This window comes from Musca autumnalis, unplaced genomic scaffold (genome assembly GCF_047663935.1).
Source record: "Musca autumnalis isolate F117 unplaced genomic scaffold, ASM4766393v1 scaffold_5, whole genome shotgun sequence".
NCBI lineage: Eukaryota > Metazoa > Arthropoda > Insecta > Diptera > Muscidae > Musca > Musca autumnalis.
Genome location: NW_027412088.1, coordinates 42844985 through 42857996, shown reverse-complemented (window position 1 = coordinate 42857996; position 13012 = coordinate 42844985). Strand labels below are relative to the sequence as shown.

General features: G+C 36.3%; 1 protein-coding gene across 1 annotated transcript in view; it reads left to right on the top strand.

The window, feature by feature from the left end:
* The window catches only part of LOC141405530 (uncharacterized), a 756997-nt gene that overhangs the window by 611547 nt on the left and 132438 nt on the right, over nucleotides 1-13012 (top strand). The window lies entirely within an intron of this gene.

The following is a 13012-nucleotide window of genomic DNA, read 5'->3' as shown; positions in this document are numbered from 1 at the left end:
GCCATAACGCGGAAGTTCGACTCACGGCGGATCTGACTCACGGTGGATCTGTCACCAAGGCCTTTCTTCCCCAAGAGGAATTTTCCGTGCCCCAGACTTTCACCTCCATTTTGTTGCACAGTGTTATCTAATCTAATCTAAAAAAATGTGTACAGCTAGGTGAAAGGTACCATCTATGGGGCTATATCAAAGAGTCAACCTATTTTTAAATTTTTTGGCGGAAAAGTTTTATAGCTGCACGGAAATTCAAGAGTCAAATTGAGTGTAGTTTCATCAAAACAATGTAGACCCTCAAAAATGGACCCATGTTGACGAATTTTAGTGAAGAAATTTCGTGACCACTAAAAATTCCCGAAAATCGGGAGGTACAGTTATATGGGGGATATACCAAAACACGGACCTATATTGACGATTATTTTTGAATGGACAAAATTGTAGCTAAAATTCTCAAAATACCGATCATTACAGCTAGTTCGGTTAAAAATTGCAGCTAAAATTCTCAAAATACCGAAAATCGGGAGATACCGTTATATGGGCGCTATACCAAAACATGGACTGATGTTGACGATGTTTCATTGGATATGTTTTATGGCCACAGAGAACTTCAAATGTCAAATTACAGCTATTTCGGTTAAAAACTGTAACTAAAATTCTCAAAATACCGAAAATTGGGAGGTACCGTTATATGGGGGCTATACCAAAACATGGACCTATGTTGACGATGTTTGGTGGGGATGTTTCATGACCACTGAGAACCTTAAATGGCAAATTACAGCTAGTGCGGTTAAAAATTGTGGCTAAAATTCTCGAAATACCGAATATCGGGAGGTACCGTTATATGGGGACTATATCAAAACATGGACCTATGCCCATATCCTTTGGGATATAAGTTTGTTGATCACTAGGAACCCTAGGTGCCAAATTATAGCTAATTCGGTCTGCAAATGTGGCGAAGAACGTCAAAATACCTCAAATCCGGAGGTACCGTTATATGGGGGCTATACCAAAGAGTGGACCGATATAGCCCATCTTCGAACTTGACCTGCCTATGGAAAAAAGACCCTCGCGTGCAAAATTTCAGCACTCTATCTCAATTATTGCGGACGCTAGAGTGATTACAACCAGGGTTTCGGAGTCGAGGTATTTTCGGCTCGACTCCGACTCCGACTCCAGGCCAGTTTTTTTCACGACTCCGGCTCCGACTCCGACTCCGGGTCGACTCCGAGAGTAAATTCCTATACCACTAAAAATCAATAAAATGTGCACAAATATTTTTAATTTTTTCTTAAATTTTGGCCTATATAGGCTAATCTGTTATTTTTTCTTTATATGGGGGTTTCTGAGTGAAACCGGACAATTTTTCAAGATGAGGTTTTTGATTTCCCTTACTTTTTGCTGTGGTGATGCTGCTAACCAGCAAAACATTTTAGTATAGTTTGGTCCGAATAGAAAACATCTTTTTTTGTATTTTTTCAGCTATAATAAAAAATATAAAAAATGTTTGCAAATTGAGTTGGATGGAATTTTCGCGATTTAAAATTTAAAATCAATTTTTATCAGTGATTGTACTCTTCGATTTTCTTGAATTTTTTTGTATTGAACTACGATCAATTACACAACTTTTAAGACTAATTTGGAAGTGGGATTCGAATGATTAGTATTTTTTCTTATTTTTTAAAACTTGTCAATACAATTTTTCCTTTATACCAGTGTGAAACATTTGTTATTTTGCCAAAAAAGTAAAAAATTAAACTTTTCAACATTTGTTTTGTACTATTATTTGAGAATTTATCTTAAACATCTTAAAAACTTCGTCATTTTTTGATTTCGAAAATGGTTTAAGCTGCGTACACATTGTCAGTTTTGAATGACAGCTTTGTTGTTGCTTGCTAGTGTGGCCGTTCATTTTTGTCATTCGTCATGCAACCACAAAATATTTCAGGGTTGCTGGACGGTTGGACAGTTATCGATAATTGTAAAAAATCGTCATTCAAAACTGACAATGTGTACTGTACTTTAGCTGTTATTGTACCAGAAGTGTAACCATCCGAATTTCATATATGCGAAATTTACCGAAATACATAAACATACTTTTTTTTGAAATTGGAACGGGTAAACCTTGTGAAGGACAATGAAAATGTGACAATATTGATTTCTGGGATATAGGAAACCTACGTACAATTTTCGGTGGAACATTTACGAAATGTCATCTTTCATACTTTTTCAGTTCTAGAACAAAAAGGACATGGAAGGCTAGAAGGACAAAATATTCGACAGAAAGATTCCTCATTCTATTTTACTGAACTTATGTCATCTCAAAATGATGAAACAATATCTCCAAACAGAGATATAAAGCTATTTTCTCAATGATTGTTGGAGGTCAATCAAAAAATTCATTATCTCATAACTCAGATATTTCAGCTATGGGATCCTTTGGAGTTCTTAACACTATCAATAGGGGCTTTCATTCCGAAAAGGAATTTTACAACGCCAGATCTTGACTTCCATTTTGAGTTACCCAGTAAAATGAGACAACAATGTCTTTAATAGAAGACAAGGATGACTTCTCATAAAAAACAACTATACTTCTGACAAAAGAGATTAAAAATCTAACATTAATTCGATTATCATTAAACTTATTATAATATACCGTTTGTATAAGTTTTCTTATAGCTTTCTTCCAAATTCCTAATGATTAAAAAAAATTGTTGTCCCGAATTTAATGTTATATTTCCATAACGTGGGAAAAAATATGCCCGGAGTCGGAGTCGAGTTATTTTTTTCGACTCAGACTCCGACTCCGACTCCAACAAAATTGCTCGACTCCGACTCGTAGACTCCGACTCCGACTCCGACTCCGAAACCCTGATTACAACAGACGGACAGACGGACATGGCTAGATCGTCTTAGAATTTTATCCTGATCAAGAATATATATACTTTATAGGGTCGCAAATGATTAGTTCGATGTGTTACAAACAGAATGACAAACTTAATATACCCTCCATACTATGGTGGAGGGTATAAAAAGAAAAGAGGATGGGTTTGTGGTCTTATTAAAAAAATTTAAGAATAAGACAACTTTGTCTAATTCACAACATCCCACTTTGTTGTCCTTCTCCATCACTGAGCTTAGGAAAAAATACTTATGAAAACATTTTCCCATTTGCATTTGTAAACATTTACACAAGAAATTTCAATAAACTTAACATTTTTCTTTACATTTTCTGCACCAAAATTGAGCCAATATTCATATAAATATTTGTATGTTCATATACATACATATATATTTGTACATGGTTGGGCCATGTCTGTAATATCTGCAAACATTGCAGTAGCAAATTATTGGCATAGCATTATTGAAACAAATTTACCTACCTACATATACATATTCATAGATCCATAAGTACGTATGTTCATACACGGTGCTCCTGAAGCAACTTTAAATGGAAGGTGCTTACAACTGTGAAGTTTTTGCGGATTCTGACACTACAATGTTCATAGATGAGTAAAATAAAAAAAAAAAATCGCCGGAGCGCTTTTTAAATAAATCTCGATACATGTGGACATTTTTAGAGGTTTTTTAGGTTTTCATGATTTTGTTTGGAAATCGCATGTCCTATCGGAAAAAGATAAAAAAAAAATATTGTAGCTATGAAAATTCTCTACAAGATTTACCTTTATGGTATTTTCGTAGGTTTTAGCGTTTTTGAGATATAGAAGTTTAAATTGGGACAATGCACTGACTGTATCGCCTCCTCATAAAACAGTGTCGTGACTACAATTTCCCAACTTAAACTTATATATCTAAAAAATGGTACAACCTAGGAAAAAGATACGAAAACCAATTTTGTAGAGAATTTTCACAGCTACAAAATTTTTTTAGTCCCATTCCGATAGGACTTGCGCTTTTTAAGCTAAATTCTGAAGACCTGAGAAAAAATCTCAGTGATTGATCTGAACTTCCATATCGCAAAAACGGTAAAACCTACGAAGATATTTTGCAGATCAATCTTGTACAAAATTTTCACAGCTACAACATTTTCTTTAGTCCCATTTCGATAGGACTTGCCGTTTCCAAGCAAAATCGTGATAACCTAAAAAACGCTTAAGAATGTCAACTTAAATCGCGATTTATTTAAAAATCGCTCCAGCGATTATTTCTTGTTTTTGGATTTTTCTCATCTATGAACATTCCTGTTTCAAACTCCGCAAAGACTTCTCTGGCGTAAGCGGTTTTCACTTAAAGTTAGTTAAGGCGCATCATGCATGACATTTTTTTTATAAGGCAGCGATACCGTCAATGCATTGTCGCGATTTGAACTTCTATATCTCAATAACGGTAAAACCTACGAAATTATCATAAAGGACAATCTTGTAGAGAATTTTCATAACTATACAATTTTCTTAAGTCTGAATTCGATAGGACTTGCAGTTTCCAAGCAAAATCTTTAAAACCTAAAAAATCCCTAAAAATGTCAACTTGAATCGCGATTTATTTCAAAAGCGCTCCGGCGATTTTGTTTTTTGATTTTTCTCATCTATGAACATTGTAGTTTAAGAATCCGCAAAAGCTTCCCTTCCATTTAAAGTTGCATCAAGAGCACCGTGCATGTATATTGATGTTTTATAAAGTTACAGTTTCAATATATACTTGTTGGAAGTTCATTCATTTTGTTTAGCTGTCGTAATCCTCAACATCACTTCCACATGTTCACACACATACATACACACACACATATGAAAGGATGCATTCTAGGGTTATGACTTTTTTACAACCTCGTATATCTGTATCATATTTTTTTGAGTTTTTACCTAAGATTAGATAAAATCCATAATAAAAGATCACGAACAAAGCCAGTTGAAAATTTTTCTATATGAACTTTTTTGACAAACTTTTAAAGTCACTCTAAACAGCTACACGAGGGCTGAACGATAACTATCTGGCCTAACAATGAAAACGCGAATATTTTGAATCGAAAATAGATTTATTGGTTTTTTAAGTAGTCTCCAGCATGATCTATACGCTTTTTCATGCGCTGAAACCAATTGATGAATCACTATTTTCACTCCGATTTAGACACCTCCAAAACATGGTTTTTAAACGTTTTTACATCATCTTCTGGCTACGAAAATCGTTGACCACGCCTTTTTTTTGACATGCTGGAATCAAATGAAGTCATTGGATCCCCAGTCAGGCTCGTACAGTGGATGACCCATCAATTGCACGTTTAGTCCGGTCAAACAGGCGCTGGTTTGAATCGATGTGCATTGTCATCGATCATCGATCGCATTGTCATGATTCAGAATGATTTGTCTTTTCTTGTTCGTTTTTCGAATTTCTCAGGAGACCTCAGGCAAACAAATTATTGTGTAACACTCAGAATGAACCGTCCTATATTTCTCAAGCCGTATAGTCGCCACACGGTCAGTCTTGCCGAAGAAACAGGCTACCATTTGCTTCGAAGTGCTTCTTACATGAACAACTTTCCTTTCATTTGGCTCGATTTCGAAGACCCAAACGGCCGATTCCTGCTTTCTTGCAGGCTCCTAAGTATAGATCCTAAATTCGTCGCCTGTGACGATCTTATAAACGTCGTTGAAGCACCGCGATCAAATTTATGCACAATTTCTTTGAACCAATTCACAGGAGCATTTTTTTGAGCGATTGTCCAATTTTGCTGGATCTAACGGGAAAAAATCCATTTTTGCGATCAGATGTTCATGCAATATCAAATGTTAGTTGGTGGAAGAAATGCCCAAGAAGGATGCCTCTATCTCACGGTATTTAACCTGGCGATATCGCATTATCCGTTCATGCACGGCATATTTTTGTTTCTGGCGCAACGACCGATTTTGGGTTACCCTCACGACCTTCGTTTTTTGGCTAGTGTCGGCCACGATTGAATTCATTAAATCAGTTTTTCATAGTCCTGTAGGATAGCCCTTTATCGACATACAAAAATTTAATTTGAAAAGTTCCAAAAAAACCCTATGACACCGTGTGAGGTGGTTGGAGCGCAAGATAACTCTAGAACGGATCTGCCGATTCGGTCCGACATTTAGCCTTAGTAATATTTTGTGCAAACATAGTTTAAGTTCGAAGAGAAGCCATATCGGACCACTCCTTCAGGTACCTCCCCCACAAAAGTTCAAAAATGTTCGGAAAAATTGTTCGTACGATAACTCTTGAAGGGTGTGGCCGAAGTGGTCCATACTTTACACATCCTAATATATCTTCCTGATATAGATCAGGTTAAAATATGGACTACAGTCGAAACCGCTTATAACGTCGGTCAAGGGACCGACGGAATTTGTCGCTATAACCGATATGTCGTTATAAGCGATAGGGCTATAAAGGGACCCAGAGATTTGGGACTTTTGGATATCGTCGTTATAACCGATATGACGTTATAAACGACGACGTTATAAGCGATTTCGACTGTATATATGTCTACACCATCCGGTACCTCCCTCACAAAATTTCGGATAAGTTCACTTTAAGACCTGATATCGAATCACTTTTATTTTTGTTGAAGCACTTGCATTCGCTGCCTCAATTACGATGGTAAAAGTTTTTTTCAGGGGCAAGTCCATACCCCATACGCACCATATGTAGTGGCTGGAGATCCATATTGGTCAACGTCTATGCATTCCTTTTAGTATCTCCTCCGCAAAACTTTTGATCTTTAATCCTAATCATCATTTTTGTCGGTTCAAACGCCCAACATTTTTAAAAACCCCTAAATACATACGTTTTTTGGGGAACAAATTGTTTCAGAATTCTTTTTATTAATTAATTAGTAATTCTTTTTTATTATTTTTTTTACCATCAAAATGTAGGGCCCAGTTTTCAAGTTTTAAATGTTCTTTGTTTGTCTCTACCTTTTGTTCAGCAAACTTAATGACGTGTCTGTAAATGGTTTTTTGTGATGGCGTTGGTACGTCTACTCCTGATTCAGCCATCTTTTTGCATATCATAGCTGCTTTATTTGAACTGACATTCGTATCAATTACCAAAAACGTCCCTATGTTTGAATACAACTTGGGTATCTGTTTACTTGCAGTAGAAGAGTAATCTCTGTCATATGCTTTTGTATCATCGCACATTAAGTCTAAATCACAAAATGAACCCGGTGGTACTTCCAGTGTGCTTTGAAAATTCCTTTTTTATAACACCTTTTTTATACGAGATATCAAACAATTTTTCAAATTTATTGGTGTCTTGCCGCCGCTTTAATTTTTTTTTTAAACGACATGGCGATGTGAACACAAACTATGAAAAAATAATTTAAAACTCAAAACGATATAAATTATGTATTATGACATTACTTCTGTATTGTCAAACTTTTATTAGAGCAACTCGTTTAAAATTTTTAAAACTGGGAAATGAAACCGAGTTGCAAATTTTAAAATCGATGTAGCTTAAAAACTATATGACAGATTTTTGATCAAATTGCATGTCTGAAATCGATGCACTAAAACCGACTAAAAAAAAATTATTTCCAAGAACAACTATCGCAGAAAAAAAAATTCTCAAATTTAAAAAAAAGTAAACTAAAAAAGTTTGTGTTTAGCTAAAGTAATTGCATTTTGTGCGGAAGGTTTTTTTACAATTTCGAAAAAGTAAAAACGCAATTCTTATTATTTTTGCCTGCCCTATATGCCATTTCCACAGATTTTTGATATTCGAAAAAAAATGAAAAAATGACTAACCCTAATGGTCATACAAACTGTCCTCAGTAAGTCTAGGCTAAAAACTGTCGATCTTTCAAAAAAAAAAAATAATAATAAAATGGCGCCTGGCAATATGCGGTTTTGTCTAGGGCAGGTAGTTTTCGTGCATCCTTCGTAAATATATATAATATATTCCGAAACTAACACCGATTGCAAAATGTTATATTGGATTTTGAATAAATAATGTTCTTTAATAAATAATGTTTTAACGTGTTGCACTGTGGTTCCGCCCGTGGACAAAAATCGAAAAATTTATGTCGACAAATTTGATTGCGATTAAAATAAATGTTCTCTAAACACATTAAATATTTATTATCCAGTATTATTTTTGCCAACTTACAGCGGTAATATGCCAAGGTTATGCGAGGTACGTTTATATGGGAGCTATACCGAAACGTGGACCTATATTGAACATTTTTTGCAAGGAGGTATGGTGTTCCCTCAGAACTTAAAATGCAAAATTACTGCCAAATTTGGCTAAAATCGTCGAAATACCGAATATCGGGAGGTACGTTTATATGGGAGGTATATCTAAACATGGACCGCTATTGAACATTTCTTGCAAGGTGGTATGTTGTTCCCTCAAACACACAAAATGCAAAATTACAGCCAAATCGACTTGAAAATTTAGCTAAAATCGTCAAAATATAAAAAAATCGGGGGTACCTTTATATGGGTGGGTGTAGCCCCCTATGGACTTACATCCATTACATTTGTTTTTCTTCCTTTTGGACACTATGTTTAAAATTTCGAGGCGTTATCTCGATCAGAACTATTTTTGGCACTCCTTTCCATACAAGTGGGACGACTGTGTGTTGTGGAATTCCAGTTAGCTGCATGGTTTCATAGTGTATTTTGTAATGTCAACACGATCATATACTTAAGTTTTATCTAAGTTTTTATTTGTGATGCCCACCAGTGCATAATTATCCAATGTAGGTCATGGATTTAAGATTATCCAGTATAAATATGGGCTGCCATCTAGTGCCAGACTTTAAATGAAAGCTGCTCTAGAATATAGTTTCTACAGATATATTAGGATATAACTATCTTATCTGACCACGTACATTAACATAATTCACATCAATGGAAAGGTCAAGAAGTTTTCTTCCAAATACGTCTTTCGTGGGCTGTACATGTCTTCCACGAATAACGCTATGAGATCTATATTTTAATGTTATTAACAGCATAAAACAATTCATACCGTAGTGGGGGCACTACTCGTAGATGGCAATGAGCGGAGAATGCTACGCTCATGGTTTCTTAAAACAATCTGCGCAGCACCACAAAGTTATAGCCAGTGTATTAACTTCATATTTGCACTGGAAATATTTTTGGCCACTTTCTCCATTCCATTGTACATTGTAATGTTGGGGACATTTCCTCAGTATTTCAGCCACGAAAGTGTTGTCTTAAGACACCCCGTTTGGAAATGACAATAAAAATAGATCCCATATCATAGAGCCAACATGAATCGGGGTACACTAATAGATATGGAAGAAGTCTCTCTAGTCCCTTATGGGATGTTTGTGGAACAATTATAAAGCCGCATTGGTATGAACCAATTAGTTCGTTGACCATAGGCTTTAGTCGTTCTTACAATATTCCTGACAATAGGAATCAGACTTATGTCCCTAGAGTTAGAGCACAGAAGAAAGTAGATAATACTGCTCCTTTCTTGTGGATGGAGCTCGAGGTCTGGGGGTAGAAAATTCCTTTTGGAGGTGGAAGCCCTTGATGAATAAATACAGAACCCTAAGAAATAGATTCACCGTGAGTCGAACTTTTGAGTTATAGCGTGATAATTTTCTGCTGGAGACCCTTTAAGCCATCGGAAATTAGCGTAATATCATTGTTGGCTGATGTTTTTGGGTTATTTTTGAGATTATATGCATGCAGTCAAATCGAATAAAGATTATTTTGGTGCACAATTTCGACCTTTTAACGCGCTTCATTCCATGTCCTTTTAGTCCTTTATTTCAAGAACTGATACAAAAGTACCACAAGACGATATTTTCCAGCTTAGAAATCTTCTGTAAAAATGTCAGTTTGATGTTTCACTTTTTGGTAAAATTTTCGGACTTCGTTCTGGTTCCTGTACATCTCGATTTTAATTTGCGGTAGGGGCGAGTAGTGCTTTGATCAAGCAATTGGCCAGTTGATGGAATATACTGTGGGTTTTTTCTTTTTGTGTCTGTTCGTACTTTATTTGCTGCATTTATTCTGCTAGGTACCTTTACTGGAACAAGAAGGTGACCCGAGTTCATGCTTGCTCCTCGGAACGATCGTACATCCAACACGCTCGATGAATGACTTTCATCTTTCTTGTTATTTGTTCTGGAGACAGCCAGGTGTCCTTAATAATTCCAAGATTCTTAACAATGGTACTGCCATGTTTTTTTCGAAGTCTATAAATCAGATGCTTCTCTGGGCAGACTGTGAAATTCAGTCTTCAGACTTTTGGCCAAGGATATCCTCCTTTATTATTTTGGCATTAAAATTGCCCAGTATAATTTTAATGTCATTGGAATGTCATTAGCGCACGTAAAATATATCTTTGGTCTGCTCGTTCTTGTATTCAGTGGGTACATGAGCGCTAATAAAGCTAATGTTGGAAAATTTAACTTTTATCCGAAGTGTAGCAAGACTTTCATTCATTGCGGTGAAGCTGGAGACCAGAGGTTTTAACTTCCGACCAATTACAAATCCGCTTTGTTTGGTTTGTTTTTCTTTTTCTTTGTTTAACCCTACACCACACTGTGGTAAGGGGTATTATCTCTTTGGGCATTTGTATGTAAACTGCATAAGGAAACGATATAGACCCATAGTTCCTTTTGGGTTTATACATAGAATCACTTTCTGAGTCGATTTATGCCTGTCCGTCCGTCCATGTATTTTTGTGATTAAAGTATAGGTCGCATTTATTATCCGATTCAGCTAAATATTGGGGCACGCTATTGCTTTTGGTGAAAATTGGTTTAAATTTGAATATAGCTATTTTCGGCCGATTTCACATATTTGCTACACCAAACATGCTATATATGTCCGATTTCGATCAAATTTGGAATGTGTGACTAAATTCTATCTAGAAAAACATATGCCAAATTATATGGAAATCGGTCCAGATTTAGATATAGCTCGCGTATATAATTTCGGCCGATTTCTCGTATTTGCTGCACCAAACACGCAATATATGTCCGATTTCGACGAAATTCGGTATGTGTTACTGAATTGGGCCTAGAAATAAATGTGCAAATTATATCAAAATCGGTTCAGATTTATATATAGCTCCCATATATCTTTTACATATTCACAGTGGTGTAGGGTATCATATAGTCGGCCCGCCCGACTTTGATCCTTTCCTTACTTGTTTTTTCATAGCATGTTGCTTTTTTGGTGGGGTGGGTTACTAGCCCAGCACCCAATCAAAATTTCTAACGTGTGAGGCTCACGTTAAAAACTAACTTTTATAGGTCTTAAAGGCAGCTCCCCACGCAACACCACAGTGAGGTTAACGGCCGGGGCCGTTGCTTGGTATCTTTTATCCCCAACTTCACCCACATCAAAACGAGGACTTACATGTATTTCTGCATCATTGTATATGAATTCTCATTTCAAAAGATATTAATTCTCAACATTGACAATTTTTGAAATATATGTATGGTTGTGGTAGAAATTTCATGGGCGGTGGGTACGTCATTAAGGCTAAAATTTTTATTTTATCGCAGGGATGTGTGTTCGTCAAATTTGTTGGTTGTCTATTAAAAAAAACTTTTGTTTTTCAAACTTCACATCGCAATGTCCCAAATACCTAAATATTTATTTGTACTTTGAACAGTCACAAATATTTATACATTTACATACAAATATACGCTATTTACGTGTTATGTCTATGTATTTTACGTGCGGCTAAATATGAAATATCCATGATTTGAAGTGAAGAAAACAGCTGCTGGCAATGTCCTTGTATGAGTTTGTGTTCAATGTACAAATACATACATATATGTGAACTGCCTCTTGTTCGTTCACATTGTTTGGATAACATATTTTATGCTTGTATGAGTGCAGGAAATCGTTGATACGTGCCACATACACTCACTTAGACAAAATGTAAAATAAAGTCCACATTTGATATTGTTTGGCTGTTGGTTTTCGAATACTTTTTTCATATTTCTCCTCAGGCATACACCAATTTTATTTATTTAAAAAACACAACATCTATAGAAACAATTTGAAGCAAAATAGGATAATAAAACATATGGTTTGCTGCTTCATCATTCCTGAATGGACATGAGAGTGTTACGTCACGTTTAAGTCTAAGTGCTTACTTCTAGGTTAAAGTATACTCTACTCTAAAGATGATACAGGGAGCATCATTGAAATGAAAAAGTGCACTAATTTTATGAAAACAAGAAGGGTTCCGGCAAAAGTTTAGGTAGTTGATTTGTAATATGTGTAATACATACAGAATTATATGCTTTTTGCCCAAGGAGTTTGTGGTTGTAGCAGCTACTATATGTATGTGCATATCTTTATATTATTGGTTCTGCTCTGCTTCCAACTCCATGTTCAGAAAGGAAGCCACATGGATGGGATTGGTGATAGGTGAGTTGGTTTGGTTGGACATTTGAAATGGTTCAGCGTATCATGGGGGCTGTTGTTACATGCTGGTCGTCGTACCATCAATCCTGACCCAGTAAGAATTGTGGTGGCTACACCAACCGGATCTTAGTTGCGCCAAAGCAACTCTCGCTTGTCTAGGCAGCTGTTATTCTTCCGCAACCACGGATGGTGGGGGATCTCCCAGGACGGTATTCACACAATAGACACTTATAGCTTCGGCGATTGCATCAGTAGGATGATGATGAAAATGAATTTCTTCCCAGACATGGCTGGGTGGGGTGTACCTATCCATTAGGTGTTGGTATGGATGATTTACCTATACTTACTTACTTAGCTGGCCCATTACAGAAAATTCGTTCTATAGGCCGAACTAAGAAGAGATCTCCATTCCTCTCTATTTGTTGCTTTGCACTCTGGAATACCGCGCCTTTTCATCTCATCATCCACTTGTTTGCGCCATCTATTCCTTGGCCTGCCAATTCTGCGTGAACCGCCATGCGGCATGTATTTATACGCCTTTTTAGCGGGTTCATCATCGCTCATTCTTATGATATGGCCTAGCCAACGCATGATATGGCCTGCCCATGACATTAAAATCATTCTAGGCGGTTTTAATGCCAAAATTGGAAAGGAGAATATCTTTGGCCCAACAG